This window comes from Durio zibethinus, chromosome 3 (assembly GCF_047325235.1).
Source record: "Durio zibethinus cultivar Kanyao isolate XHJ-2024 chromosome 3, ASM4732523v1, whole genome shotgun sequence".
NCBI classification, from domain to species: domain Eukaryota; kingdom Viridiplantae; phylum Streptophyta; class Magnoliopsida; order Malvales; family Malvaceae; genus Durio; species Durio zibethinus.
The window spans coordinates 35227231-35238224 of NC_143164.1; the positions used below are offsets into that span (position 1 = coordinate 35227231).

The 10994-nt window shown below is 31.6% G+C and overlaps 1 pseudogene across 1 annotated transcript; it reads right to left on the bottom strand.

Annotated features, from left to right (window-relative positions):
• Positions 1-7180: 7180 nt before the first annotated feature.
• LOC111283818 (F-box/kelch-repeat protein OR23-like) lies at positions 7181-10122 on the bottom strand (annotated as a pseudogene). Its single transcript, XR_016339742.1, has 2 exons — positions 9000-10122; positions 7181-7666 (listed from the first exon to the last, which is right to left on the bottom strand). The product of XR_016339742.1 is annotated as an F-box/kelch-repeat protein OR23-like (transcript).
• Between the last annotated feature and the right edge of the window lie 872 nt (positions 10123-10994).

The window sequence follows — 10994 nt, forward strand, 5'->3', positions numbered from 1 at the left end:
ATTCATGTGATTATTGTTTGTTTGGTAAGCATCATAGAGTTTCTTTTCGTAAAAGTTCTCAGAGAAAAGAAAATAGATTGGAATTAATTTATTCTGACGTATGTGGTCCCATTGAGGTTGAGTCATTAGGTGGTAGCAGATATTTTGTTACTTTTATTGATGATGCTTCACGTAAGACTTGGGTGTATATGTTGAAATATAAAAGTCAGGTACTGCAGTATTTTTAAAAATTTCATGCCATGGTTGAAAGGATGACAGGGTTACCCTTGAAGTGTATTCGAACTGATAATGGTGGGGAATACACATCTAAAAGCTTTGAAGAGTATTGCTCAAAGCATGGGATCAGGCATGAGAGGACAGAACCTGGAACACCGCAGCATAATGGTATAGCTGAAAGAATGAATCGCACCATTGTGGAAAAAGTCAGATGTATGTTGAGGATGACAAAATTACCAAAGCCATTCTGGGGTGAAGCAGTCAACACAGCTTGTTATTTACTTAACAAGTCACCATCAGTTCCTTTGGGCTTTGACATTCCAGAAAGAGTGTGGATAGGAAAATATGCTTCATACTCTTACTTGAAAATTTTTTGGTGTAAAGCATTCATGCATGTGCCGAAAGAGCAGAGATCAAAGCTTGATAGTAAAGCTACACAATGTGTGTTTGTAGGATATGGTGATGAGGAATTTGGCTACAGGGTATGGGATCCAGTAAAGAGAAAGACAGTCAGAAGCAGAGATGTGGTCTTTCATGAAAAAGAAACCATAGCAGACCTTGAGAAAAATGAGAAGACTACACGAGTTACTGTTGAGTGTGATGTTTCAACACCGACAGAGATTTCACAGGAAAGAGCCACATATGGTGAAAATGAGCCAGAAACAGAACTTGGGGATATGGATGAGCCAGCTACAGTTGGTGATGAGCCAGATGCTATTAGTTTTGAGCAGGGGGAGCAATCCTCTCTACCTGAGAGTGTTGAGCAGGGGGAGCTACCTTCGGCATCAAGTGATGTAGAGTCTCAGCCTAAGAGATCTACTAGAGAGTGCAGGTCATCTACCAAGTATCCAAGTTCAAATTTTATTTTAGTTACCAGTGAAGGGGAGCCAGAAAGCTTTCAAGATGTGCAGGCTACTCCGGATAGAGAGCACTGGTTAAAAGTAATGAAAGAAGAGATGGAGTCATTACGAAAGAATGGTACTTATGATCTTGTTAAACTTCCAACAGGAAAGAGGCCATTAAAGAATAAATGGGTGTTCAAGTTGAAAAAGGATGGTGACAAACTAGTGAGGTACAAAGCTCGATTGGTAGTAAAAGGTTTTTCTCAGAAACCAGGCATCGATTTTGATGAGATTTTTGCTCCAGTTGTAAAAATGAGTTCTATTCGAGTGGTACTGGGATTGGCAGCTAGTTTGAATCTTGAGCTTGAGCAACTTAATGTTAAAACTGCATTTTTGCATGGTGATTTGCAGGAGGATATTTATATGAATCAGCCTGAGGGTTTTGAAGTGAAAGGAAAAGAGCACTTAGTTTGCAAATTGAAGAAAAGCTTGTATGGCTTGAAACAAGCTCCGCGACAGTGGTACAAAAAGTTTGATTCTTTTATGGTGAGTCATAGCTATAAAAGAACAGCAGCAGATTCTTGTGTGTATATTAAACAATTCCCTAATGGTAACTTCATTATCCTATTATTATATGTTGATGATATGTTGATTGTAGGACAAGATGCTAGTATGGTTTGCAGGTTGAAAGAACAATTGTCTAAGTCTTTTGATATGAAAGATTTAGGTCCAGCAAAGCAGATTCTTGGTATGGACATTATCCGAGATAGGAGAGCTGGAAAGCTGTGGTTGTCACAGGAAAAGTATGTTGAACGAGTGCTTGGTAGATTCAACATGCAACATGCTAAATCAGTTAGTAGTTCACTTGCCAACCATTTTCACCTAAGTAAGAAATCTTGTCCAGTGTCTAAGGAAGAGCAACTAGCTATGTCTAGTATTCCTTATTCTTCTGCAGTCGGTTCTTTAATGTATCTTATGGTTTGTACAAGGCCTGATATTGCTCATGCAGTTGGTGTAGTGAGCAGATTTCTTTCTAATCCAGGAAAGGTTCACTGGGAAGCAGTGAAATGGATTTTTAGATATTTGAGGGGTACCTCAAAAATGTGCTTGACTTATGGAGTTTCACAACCAGTTCTAGAAGGGTTTACTGATGCTGACATGGCAGGCGATCTTGATGGTAGGAAATCTACTTCAGGGTATTTGTTCACTTTTGCAGGAGGAGCTGTATCTTGGCAGTCTAAGTTGCAGAAGTGTGTTGCTTTGTCAACTACAGAGGCTGAGTATATTGCAGCAACTGAAGCATGTAAAGAAATGCTTTGGATGAAACGTTTTCTTCTCGAATTAGGGTTGAATCAGAAAGAGTATGTGGTATTTTGTGATAGCCAGAGTGCTTTAGATTTGAGTAAGAATACCATGTACCATGCTAGAACAAAGCATATTGATGTTAGATATCATTGGTTACGTTCAGTGATTGAAGAACAGCAGATGCTATTGAAGAAAGTCCATACTGATAAAAATGTGGCAGATATGTTGACTAAGATACTTCCCAGGGAAAAGCTTGAGCTTTGCAGTAACTTGACCGGAATGAGTTCCCTGGCCAAGGTAAGATCCAAATGAAACTGCTATGGTGATGAATCTCCTCTTAATGGGGCTGGAGGGGGAGATTGTTAGGAAAATGGGATCCAGTCCCATGTAAGTGGTTTTAGACCAAGTAAAGGCCATGGGCCTTGATCTTTTATTTTACACAAAGTCCTAGCTACTTAATAAAAAGGAGGTGGGGTTGTTTTATGTGTGTGTCGACAACCAAGCAGAGAAAGAAGAAAAGCCAAGAAAAGCAGAGAGAGAAAAAGGAGAAGGGAGAGTTGGTTAAACGAAAGTCGATCCGTGGTCCGATTGAGTTGGAACCTTGTCAGGAGGTTTATGATTCAGAGTTATACATTCTGAACGGTGAAGATCGGGTTTGAAGCTCTCTAGGAACAAATCCAGGGTGTATTTGTTGAGTCACTTATTTGGTGAGATTTCTCCAATTGTTTCTCTAGTTGTTGATTAGCTCTAGTTTTAGCTAGAGAAGAACTTTGTATAACTATTATTTGATAGTGAAGATTTTTCTGGTGGCCCGTGATTTTTTTCCCTCTACACTGGAGGGTTTTCCACGTAAATCTTGGTGTGCTTTATTTTTTTTGCATATTTGATTATTGATTGTTGTCTATTGCTTCTGTATTGTTGTGATTATTGCTTCTGGCGCAACAGTATTTATACGTTTTTTTTTATAACTTATTGATAAAAAAATTTAATTATTGATGAATAAAATTAATTTTTATATTAATTTTATTCATATTTTAAATAATTATGTTTGAACAGAAATAATTATCATATGATAAATAATTATAACTATTTGAATACAAATAGATTATTATTCATAAATATCATGATTATACAAAAAGTTATAACCATCTGAATAAAAGTTTATGTATATTCATTTATTATAAATAAAAATTTTAAAATAACTATTTTTACTGCTTCTGATTAAATAGTTTGAAATTTTATTGTATCCTGAAAATATAATTACTTTAAAAAAAATGTTTTTCATGCATTAAAGTCAAAATTCTTATCTATTATTTCTTTTCTCTTATTTATTTTTCTAATAGTTTTAACTTTCAAGGGAGAAAAAAAGCATAGGTAGCGTCATGTAAGTAGACATGAGCAAAATCTTGTTTGCTGAATCAACAGCAGTGAAAATTTCAATTGCCATGTGGTTTGGACTAATGACTTTGGCCTTTGGGAGTTTCTTGTTGGGCTTTGCTCTTTCTTCTGAAATTTCCTAAGGCTGATCAGCATTCCCGGTGTGGAGACCCGCTTACTCCAGCCCTCAGATCCTAGTCACGGGCTGTGCTTTTGCAAAGCATTTACTGCACCATGGAAAAGGGAAATTTCAACGGTAACAAATGAAGGCCACAATGGATTAATTAGACTATAATAGGGAATTAGCATGAATAAAATCTAATTTCTACATAGACATGTGGTTGGACTATTGGCCAGGTCGGGTCTCTGTTTCATTGCTTCCTCTGCGGGCATTGATGAAGGTGTGAAATATTGAAGGAATCGTGGTTACTGTAAGGCTTAATGCTTTGAATGCCTGAAATTTGAGTCACAGGTTTTCCGTGGTAAGCTTCCACATTACACTAGAAAATTTTAATTTACCGGGGAAATGAGGGAAGAGACTTAATAAAAAGAATGCAAGACCCGTTCCAAACGGGGGATAACGAGAAATGACTTGTTCGATATGGGGATGGTGTCCTTGGGCCGAATTCAATATTTTCTCCTACAAATTGACAGTAGATTTTAATGGAACAGAAATACGAGTATGAAAAGACTCGGACAAAAGACTGCTGCTAGTTTTAACTGGTTGCTAACAGAATCAATAACTCACCCGGTTCCAGGAATTGTGTGACTGATGTTGGAAATAAAAATGCAAGAATAAGGATGCATGGAACACGAAATACAATCAATAATATTAATTTTGTAGAAAAAAGAGAAAGGAGGGAGTGTTCATGTGGCATCCCTCCTTTCCTTCATTCTCTATTTTTTATTTTTTTATTTTATTTTTTATTTAATTTATCTTTTATCTTTTGTTTTTTGTTTTTTATTAATTTTAGTTATTTTTTAATTTGATAAATTTTGTTTAAAAAAAATTCAATAGAGGTAAAGATAATGAAATAATACATATTTGATTAGTTTTGATATATACAAATCCAACATAAAGTGCATTTAAAAAAAAATCTAGATTGAATCGAATTATTTTTAAAAACAGATCAAATTGTGAATGGGTTTAAGGTGTTTCACTCTGTTATCTAATGATACCTCCTTTTTTTTTTTTTTTCATTTTCTTTGTATTTTAAAGTTTTTGCTTTTATATTTTTACTTTTTATTAGATAAATTTTATAATAGAAAGTTCAATTGAAATAATGACTCTCTTGTTTCACATAAACTAATTTTCAAAAATTATTTTTTAAAAAATGTTTACATTTTCTAAAAAAAAGTAGAGATTTTTTTTATTTTTTAAATGAATTAATGAACAATATTTTTGTTATTTAATTATTTTTTGAAAAATCTATTTTTTAAAATAATATTGATATAAATATAAAAATATAAAAATTTATTTATTATTAAAGTATATTTAAATTATTTATTATTAAAATTGTTAATATTAAAAAATAATTATATTTTCCTAATAATATTTAATATTAAAATAGTATATTAATAGAAAAATACTTAAAATAAAACCATTTATTATTTTTATATTAATATTTTAAAATATTTAAAATAGAATTACTATTCTTAAAATATTATTTTCATTAATATTAAAATAGTAATATTTGTTATTAAAATATTTGTACAATTAAAATATTTATATTTTATATTGAAAGTTTCAATTATTAAATCATAACAAAAAATTTTTATTTATATTTATTATTAAAATAGTAATATAAATACCTTAATAAATAAAAATATAAAATTATATATTTTAAACTAAAAAATAATAAGAAATTATTAAAAATATTCATATTAAGAAAATAATATTATTATATTATTTAACATTAATTATTTAAATAATAAAAATATTATTATATATTTTATTATTTGTTATTAAAATAATAATATAATATTATTTATTATTGAAATATTAAAAATACTTATGTTAAATAATATAAAAAGTAAAAATATTTAAAATTAAAGTATCAAAAGACTTTTAATGTTAATATTTTAATTTTTTTATAAAAATTAAATAAAATATTTTTATTAAGATAATAATATTTTAAGTCAAATCAAATCACGTTCGAACTTAAAATATTATGTTTATAGTTTTATTTAAGTAGAATTACAAAAATATTTAAAATTAAAATATCAAAAAACTTTAACATTAATATTTTAATTTTTAAGTAAAATTAAATAAAAATATTATTTATTAATACAATAATATTTTGGATAGAGTCAAATGAAGTTTGAGTTTAAAAAAATAATGTATAAGATCTTATTTGAGAAAAATTATACTTAAACACATTAATAAATTATTCTACTCATATGTAGTTTTTTTTGAAAAATTGTCTTTTTTTTTCTTTTTTTTTTTTGAAAAGGAGAAGATAATTTAAAAAAAAATGGACTCATTTTTTATGAACAAAAAGTAATTTTTTGTAGACCAATCAATTTACTACCAAAAAAAATCTAAAAAAGCAAAATTTATTTTTCAAAAATCATTTTTACAAAACACGATGTCAGAGATTATAAAATAACTTATATCCGATGAGTTTGATTCGTTCAAATCCAATAAGTACACTTTTTTTTTAATTCAAAATAATTGAATTGATTTTTTGTTAAATCAATCTCAGATCAAAGTAAAGTCAGAGCAAAGTTTTAAATCAAGCAAAATTTTTTTTATTATTTACTTAATTCTATATTTATATATTATTAAAAATAAAATTATTTAATATTTTAATTTAATAAATTTCTTGCCATGTCATTTAACTTTTTTTTGTTATTTTTTTTTGTTTTTAAAAATTTTATTTATTGGATAAATTTTATTAAAAAAAATTCCATTGATGTAAATATAATAAAATAATTTATATTCAGTATATTTCAATTCGTCACAATTCACTCAATGAAATTTTTTTCTAATGAAAATGAAATTAATTTTAAACTTTTTAAATAATTTTGATCTAAGTCAAAGTCGAATTTGAAAAACTCTGTCTCACCTTTCTCAAAATATATAAAAATATATATATTTTACATTATTTATTTAATTAATATATATACGTATTATATTAATAAAAATATTATTTAATACCTTAATTTAACAAAAAAACTATATTTATATATAATTAAGTTATAATTTATATTAAAAATAAATACGCTCTCCAGAACAAAAAATAATAATAATAAATACACTTATATTTATCTATATGTTGTCATCTATTAAAATTTAACATAAAAATTTTACTTCTTTCATATTTAAAAATAATTTTTAAAAAATAAAAATTGTTCTGCACCAAATTGCGAGTCTAATTCTAGTATAGATTATAGAAGTTCAAATGCAAAAACTATTGTTTATTCTATCCATGCGGCATCTTATGACATATGTGCATTTACATCTATTCAGAATAACCAGCTACATAAAGTCATTCAGGAGAGATCCAATATCTTTATCACACTCGGTACAATACAAATAAAGAGGAACCACAAGTATAAACAGACATTATATATGAATGGGTGTACTATTTACATACAATTAACTGCAGTAAGCAGGAGATATTCTTACATTCTACAGTCAAATTGCGCACATAGTTGTGGTACTGAAATCCAATGGTTATTGGAATGGTGGCTTTGTGACAAGGCATCTCCATGTCTTCTTCCTAGGATGATAGATTTGGATAAACAACATTCCTGCCCTCTTCTGCTGCCGTGACTGTCGAGTTTCTGTTGAATCAATTCCATTTACAATAGTCATTACATGTAACTCCCCATTCAGAACAACAAAACCGAATGAGCTCTTGTAAGGAGCTCTCCTTGGTACACTGTACTCCTTTTGCCAACAATTAGAAGCCATGTTGTATCTGCAGAGAAATAAAGTGAAGATGAATGTCTAGTTACGTTACCTAAGACCTAAAATAAGTTTTTGAAACGAACAAAAAGGTGAATAACTTGAAATCCTGGTTTTTCTTTAAAAAATATATCTAAAGGGAAATTAAAAAAGGCAGAGCATGTCTTAGATAAAATGCATGTTTGTTGATAGTAGATGGAGTCAGGCAGTCTAATACTAGCATCTGACTAAACGGAACAAATTAAAAGAGACAAATGTGCCACAGACGAGATTTAACAACTGTCTGAAACTGGCAATTAGGCAAAAACCAATACATATGTGTCAGCGTCAAAGAAATAGTGAAATGTAAGCTTATTCTCTTCAGTAACCAAAGTATTAACAAAAAAGAAAAAAATGACATGCTCTAATCATTACCACCCAAAAAAGAAAAAAGAAAAAAGCCATAATGCATCAAAGTTTTGGGCTATGTTGTTGCAGAAGATATTTCTGATACCAATGGAATATAGTTTCATTCTGCAACTGAAGAAATTATTCAACTCAACAATACAAACAATCTTTCAGGTTGAGACTCAAGTTATTAGCTCAATTCAATTAGTTTTCCACTGCATGTCTTGGTTCAACTCTATGAGTTCTTTTGCTGCATGCTTCAATATTTGAGAGCTAACACATATTTCACAACTAAAAGGACAAAAGATTACTAACGATAGAAAAAGAAAAGCTTTTTGTACACTTTTTCCTCCAACCCAATCTTCTATTGTAAAGCGAAAGCGGCCTGCATCTCTTGAATTCATGCAGATCCTTTCAACTTACTTATTATCCTTCATTAGATAAAGTGAAAGCAATTTTCATCACGCAGAAGATATGTCAAACAAGGCACAATCGGAATTATCATCTGGAAGCACAATGCCTGTGCGATTCATTTCAATATTCAAATTTAATTGATGAAGATGCTTTATCATCTGTAAATTTATAATGCTTCCCCTTGACGTAAGAATACAGCTCAAATATATTCAAACCAAGTTCCGTTATTGAAGAACTCGCCTTGTGCAGATACATAAAAGGGGCTTTCCAATTGCATCAAACGGGCAACTATAGAACTTTTTTCCTATTTCTGAGCAGTGATCACATGGTAGAAACTGAAAAAGGATTTTATTTCTCACAATAATGTTTGATCTCTAGCAAAATTATTAACTCATAGAAGTATTTTGCTACCTTATAACACTATGTCTAACAATAACATCCTCAAAGAAGAGCAACTTCGCAATATGCCAGAATACCACAATTAATATTTCCAAGAATATACATTTTTAATTAATTATCTAGAAAAAAAAGAACAACATAATTACCTGAGGATATCATTGTCATCAAGCATGAAAATAGCAGGCCTATCCCCTTCCTCGTCCTCCATGATAACGATTTTCCCAAGCCTAGGCCTCTCCCCTTCCCCCCACATATCCCCAACTTCCCTCCACTTCCCACCCCCATTTTCATTCAACTCCATCACCACAGCGTCCTTACAATACTCATCCACTGGAAACACTCCCAAGACAGTCCTCGACTCCCCGTACCCTCCCATCACCCAAAACTCCCTCTCTTCCCCATCTCCTCCAACCTTAAACCCCACGCAACCAGCTCGAAACCTGGGTAACCCATCCAATGCTTCCCACTTATCTCTTTCCACGTTGTATCTCTCCACCGAACATATCCTACTCCCTGCAGCCCTAAACATGGTGTACCCGGACCCACCGCCGGCGAAGATGATTTGATCAGCACTGGGAATTGCAGCACAGGCGAAGCTCCCACGAGGGAAAGCATGGGGGCGAGAAGGTTCCATGAGGAAGTTAGGAAGTTATAGCGGAAAGCCGAGGAAGACAGAGAAGGACGGTCGAGAGGAGCGGGTGTCGAAGAGGGAGCCACCAAGAACGTAGATGTGAGGCCCGAGGGAGATGGAAGTGAAATTGCAGAGACCGTACTCGTGAGGGTTGCAAGGCATTAGAGGGAGAGGACCACAGGCCAGGTTCTCGGGGCCGAAGAGGAAAGGGGAGTAGATGTGAGGATCTTGGGGGAAGATGCAGAGGAGGTGAGAGAGGCAGTTGCGGCGAAGGGAGAGGAGCGTTTTTGAAGATAGGAAGATGTACCAGGGCTTGCAGGTGGCCTTGAGGCGGCAGTGGTGGGAGTATGGGAGGAAGGAAAGGATATGGGCTGCGACGTCGTTCGGAAGACCAGGGATTAGAGTTAGAGCTTCGTCGATTTCGTGAAGAAACGTTGATGACGGAGAGAATGGCATTTCTTTCCTCCAAATTCCCTCTACGAAAATTGAGTTACACTTACCGATTGATATCCTGAAACTAAAAATGAATTAATTTCACAGTTGGTGTAGCTGTGATCTTTCTTTTTGTTATCGTAATTGTCTTGTTGGGCGAGTTCTGGAGTGGAGGGAAGAGTAGGTTAAGTTCACGTAAGAGCAACATTTGGCATTGTTTAATTGGATCCTTAACTTTACTGTTCTTTTGGTAAGGATATATTATGATGTTATTAAGCAAATGAAATCTTGTATTTATTTTTTATTCAGAAAATACTAAGAAATTTGAATTTTATTTTTTGAGTGGAATCGTACATCAATTTTTATATTAAATGCTCGAATGTAATTTAAATTATTTATTTTAAATTTAATTAGTAATTTTTTTTGGTTAGATAATTATATAGTATATCACAATAACTTATCATGTCTATTTATTTCAAGGTGTCAATCTGAGCAACCAGAGGAAATTTTAATTAGAATTATGATTATGTAATTTTGTTTGTATGAAGTTATTAATTTATTTGTTAATTAATTGAAAATAGTGATAAATATGGTATTGGATAAAATGTATCATATCAAATTAATCTAATCTAATTGTAATGTTATATGCATTAGTTAGAAATGACAATATTATTTTATCATATCTCATTGAAAAAATTTGCTATAAGAATTAATAAATCATATGAATAGAAGTATATATCCATTTTTGCAAAATGTTATACCGGCAACAACAGTAAACACAATGTGAATTGATTGATAGATAATGGTTGCATTAATCACATGATTTCTGATGAAGTAACGTTGAAGGTGTTTGGCAGGACTTACACTCTAAAAATAAGAATTGGTAATCGAGACTTCATTGAGGCCAAAGCCAAAGGTGATGATGTAGCTGTTAAGATTGCTTCAAGTACAAAAGTTATAATTTTTGATGTTTTTATTTTGTGTTTGAAATTGATCAGAAGCTGTTAACTGTTGGTCAGTTCAGTTACTTGAGAAGAATTAATTCTTTAATTTGATCTTCTTAGCTATGTGTATTGAT